At 31.6% G+C, this 5232-nt stretch overlaps 1 non-coding gene across 1 annotated transcript; it reads right to left on the bottom strand.

Annotated features, from left to right (window-relative positions):
- Positions 1–218: 218 nt before the first annotated feature.
- On the bottom strand, positions 219–325 carry LOC133091673 (U6 spliceosomal RNA). Its single transcript, XR_009700997.1, has one exon. It is a non-coding gene; the product is annotated as a U6 spliceosomal RNA (small nuclear RNA).
- Between the last annotated feature and the right edge of the window lie 4907 nt (positions 326–5232).

The raw sequence follows: 5232 nt of genomic DNA, 5'->3' as shown, positions 1-5232 counted from the left end.
TCCTTTTTGCCATGTTTCAAGAGTGAATAATGATAGTAGGTTTTATAAGGCTGAAAATTGCTTGACTATGCCTGGCTTTTCCTACACATTGGGAAAACCTGTACCTCATCCCCAAAACAGACATTCTCCTTCTGTATTCCCTAATATATTAAATACGGCCTTCTTTATCCAGTTACTCAAGCTACATTGAACGTTTTCAGCCAACTTTTTTTTTTTTTTTTAATATGGAACGCTTCACGAATTTGCGTGTCATCCTTGTGCAGGGGCCATGCTAATCTTCTCCGTATCGTTCCAATTTTAGTATATGTGCTGCCGAAGCGAGCATCAGCCAACTTTTATCTCTCAGTCCTCCGTTAAGCAGTCAGTCATTAAGTCTGGCCGATCCTACTTTCTATATTTCTCTTAAATAGAATCTCTACTTTATTTTCTCATGGCCATTGACTTAATATCGATCCTTGCCACTTTTAATTGGACAATTTATTTAAATTAACCAATCAATAAACATTTATTTAACGTCAACTAAAAAACTTAATCTCTAGGATTATATGGGAAAGGAAGAAATTGAAGCTACCATTTCTACTCTCTTGGAGCTTAACATAAAGTTGGAGAAACTTGATACAAATGTTTGAAGTTGCAAATAATACCATTTTAAAAATAATCTTCAATGTATTGCTGCATTAGATTTCACAAGACATGTATGATTAATTGACAAATAGACAACACAGACCATAATTAACACAGGAGTCTTGAAAATCAGAGATAACCATTGATTAAAGGATTTTAGGAGGGCTTACAAGTTAGTAGAGATCCGATTTAGTTATATTTTGATCAGCCAAGAAAGGTGAGCATGTTATTACTAATTGTAGAACTAAATGAATTAAAGTAGCATTGCTTGATATATTTAAAATTTAGATCTTTTTGAGATCCTCTTCCTTCAACCCTAGGCAGTGAGGGCTTCATTTCTTTGGCTTTGGTATTTTTTGTGTCCTCTGAAGCAGTTTCCAGGAAATACCCACAGTTTTGGCAGCTGGCATGATGAATAGCCTTCAAAGTCTAGCTTAATCCATTGTACAGGATAATGGACTGTACCAGAAGTTATTTGAAATCGTCTATCTGTTTGTCCTCTGTGTAAACATATGCTTCAAATAACTGAGTTTAATGAGATTTGAAATATATGTTTTGTGCACCTGATAAGTTAATTAAATAAAATTTGAAACTAAAATATATATATATATACTGATGCTGGAGAACAGAATACTAGACTGTCTTGATTGCTAATTAGTTCTGTGACTGAGTGAAACTGGGGAACCAGCTCTGAAGTGTTATCTCGCGGAGGTCTTTCCTATCACTTCCAAGGCACTGTTGGCCATTCCCTCTTACACACTACACTATACCTTGAATATACCTAGTTTTCAGTCTTGACACTAAATAGTATATATTTGTTAATATGCCTACCTTCCCAATTTAAAAAGCAGGTGTGTAAAGTCAGCAGCACATTTGTATTGTTTTCTTTCAGTTTTATTGAGATACAATTGACATACAGCGCTGTATAAGTTTAAGGTGTACAGCATAATGATTCGACTTACATACATCATGAAATGATCCTCACGGTAAGTTTAGTGAACATCCATGATCTCATATAGATACAAAATAATAGAAAAATTTGTTTCCTTGAGATGAGAAAAACTCTTAGGATTTACTCTCAACAACTTTCATGTATAACATTCAGCAGTATTAATTATATTTATCATGCTGTACATTACATCCCTAGTTATATATAAGATAAATAACTTATATTTATCTTATAACTAGAAGTTTGTACCTTTTGACTACCTGTTGGTTTTGGTTTTAATTTAGCACCAGGTAGCATGCATTAGTAATCACTCAGTAAGAGACTTTGACCACATAACTTTACATTGTTCATCACTCATATTTGCTTTATCTAGATGACAATATAACAAAAAATTGCCTTTCTTTTTTTTTACTGGACTGATTTTTTTTTTTTTTTTACTGAATTGAATTGATGTGTGTGTATTTACTAGCTATAGCTCTATTTTGAGTAATAGCTATACTAAGTTGGCTTCAACTGATAGCTGTTTTCCATGTCCTATAGGCATTTTGATTGATTTTTACAATACTTGGGTTCTTTAAATTTGCCTGAACACAATTCTTTCTCTACACACATCAAAGAACACACACTATATTTCATTATCTCAGTTGATCATTTTTTAACTTTTAATCTTCATGGAAGTGTTCCAATCATTTCCCTGACTCCTTAAGCCTCTTACTTTTGTTAGTTCAACCCCCCTTTCCTCATTTTGCTTTTGAAACCAAAATACTCCAAATGCTAAATTTGAAGATGGGGAAAGATATATGATTTTTTTCTCTTTCTATTGCCTCTAGGCTTCACTGATGCTTCTGCCTGAATAAGGTCTTTGGCAGTCTAGAAATTTTATACTCCCAAATCTTGTAGGCAATTTATGATAAACATAGCAAACATTAATGTCCATAACATTTTGAAGTACTTGCTGATTTAAGTGCCAATTTCAGAAAGCTGGTTTCAAACCTCCCCATACCTCAAATACTCTTAAAGGCATAGAGAAAGTGAAAATAATTCTGCTGCCTTAAAAGGAGAAAATATGGCATTGTGTGGTAAAGATTCTTTTTAACCTTGTTTTGAAATAATTTCAGATTTACAGGAACGTTCAAAATAATAAAAATAATTCTCATTAACCCTTCACCCAGATTCCCCAAAGATAAACATTTCACCAAGTGACATTTGTTATATTATTCTCTTTCTCTCTATATTTTTTCTGAACCCCTTTGCAAATAAGTTGCTGAAATAATACAATTTACCCTTAAATAATTAAATATGTATTTCCTAAAAGCAGACATTATTAATAACTTTAGTACAATTATCAAAATAAGGATATTAACATTCCCACAATACTATTATCTAGACATCTACAGATTTAACCAAAAGTTTTCACTTGAACCCAAAATGTTCTTTATACCAAATCAAGCAAAGAGAAGTTTGCTTTGTTTTGTTTTTTCTGGCCCAGTATTACACGGTGCATTGAGTTGTCTCTTTCATTTCCTTTAAGATAAGGTGTTTTGCAGTCTGTCTTTGTTTTTCCTCAACCTGACATTTTTGAGGAGTCCAGGCCAATTATTTTGTAGACTGTTCCTCAAAATGGGTTTGTCTAATATTATCTCATGATTACAATCAAGTATGCATTTTTGCAGGAACATAACAGAAGTGATATTGTGCTCTCAGTGCATATCATCAGGAGGTAAATAATGTCTGTTGGTTCTGTTACTGGTGATTTTAACTTGGGTTACTTGGTTAAGGTGGTGTCTACCAGATGTGTCTAATGTAAAGTTAAGGGTTTTTCCTTTGTATTTATTAACTAACTATGTTGTGGAGATAATGGATTCCTGTTTCTCTTCAAACTTCCACCCACTAGTTTTAGCATCCATTGATGATCCTTGTCTGTGACTGTCAACAACTTACTGTGGTGATTGCCAAACAGTAATTTTCTAATTCTGTCATTTATTTTACATTTAACAGTTATAAGCCTACCAAAAGAAAGAGCTTTCTCTCTTCCCATATTTATGTATTGATATATTTATATCTGCATAGACTCATGGGTTCTCATTTTAGTCTAAAGGTTATAATTACTTTTTTTCATTATTTGTCTTAATTATCAATGTGTAATGGAAGACCCTATCAAAGAGGTTATTTGTCCTATTAGTATGTCCAACCATTTTTTAACATTTCTTTACTGTCACAAAGATACATTCCAGTCTTGCACTTTCCTTGCCTAAGCCAGAAGAAACCATTTATGAAAGAAACCTTAGTTCCTTTTAGTGAAAATATATATTTAGAACTATGATCTGAATGCTAGGTATCCCTATTTCTTTTATTGGGGCAGTGCTTCTATTACCTCTCAGTCTACAGAGCTAGTAAATACATGCACACACAAATAAAAATATACACATATATACATCTATATTTATTCATTTATCTATCATTCTGTTTAAAATAGATCTTACATAAAATTAACAAATTTCTTGAAATATACAACAAACTGAAGCTGTGAGAAGAAGAAATTGGAAAGCTGGATAGTTCCAAATCTATTAAAGAATATGCATTTATTGTAAAAAATTTTCTATAAAGAAAACTCTAGATACAAATAGCATTCTTGGTGAAACCTTCTTAAAATGTAATGAAAATAACTCAACTTAAACTCTTTCAAATATAAAAGAATGGGGCATTTTCCAATTTGCTTTTTGAGGCCAGAATAACCTTTATTCTATACTATAAAAGACCTTACAAAAAAAGATCAAGAATGCCGGTAAACTTAAATAATAATAAATTAAAAAAAAAAGAAAAGTTAAAATTTTGTACATAAGTATATTATCAAATCAAGTTTTATATATATTATATGTATGTAATATATATATTTTATATATATTGTATATATATAAAAAACTCAGAAAGAGTTCTCAAGAAACACAAAATTACATGTAAAATCTATGCTCATGGCCATTTTTTATAGAAATTCGAATTGGATTTTAGCCAACATGCTTGTTTTATTTATACAGCTCTGTTCCTTCAATATTGTTTGTCTTTCTGATTTTATGCCTTAAATAATTAAAATATATATTATTTTCAAAATGTTCTATTTTTTCAGTATTTAGTGTGTCAATTAACTTTTTTGTTAAATTTGTTGATTCTCCCTCAAAGTAATGCTTTTGTTGGATGTCTACTGTTGTATTTCCTCTCTGTTGAAGTCCAGTGTGCTCTGGACTCTGAAGATGTTGCTAGGTAACAGTTTTGAATTGGTTGGTACTTCTCTGGTTTCAGAATCTTTTTTTGTTTCTGGAACATGGGAATTTCTCCTTTTGTCTATTGAGATCTGTTTTCTTCTATCTATCTATCTATCCATCCATCTATCCATCCATCCATGTATCAGTAGATAGCCTCAGTATTTCTAAATAATTGTATTGGAAAGGGACTCATCTTTACCAGCCCAGCATGCAATTTTGCATTTCCAATTTTGAAATTATAGTTAGAATTTTAGAACCCATAAATTCTAGATACTCTTCTAAGCACATTGTTCCTACTGACTTAATGCTGACAAAAGTCCTACTTATGAGATACTTACCAATATTATCTCATATTTTAAAAAATTTCCTCCTTTGCTCAATAAGAAATCTGAAGCAAAG

Source organism: Eubalaena glacialis, chromosome 4, assembly GCF_028564815.1.
Source record: "Eubalaena glacialis isolate mEubGla1 chromosome 4, mEubGla1.1.hap2.+ XY, whole genome shotgun sequence".
Lineage (NCBI taxonomy): Eukaryota > Metazoa > Chordata > Mammalia > Artiodactyla > Balaenidae > Eubalaena > Eubalaena glacialis.
Note: the sequence above shows the minus strand (reverse complement) of the source record. Positions and strands in the feature narration are given on the sequence as shown.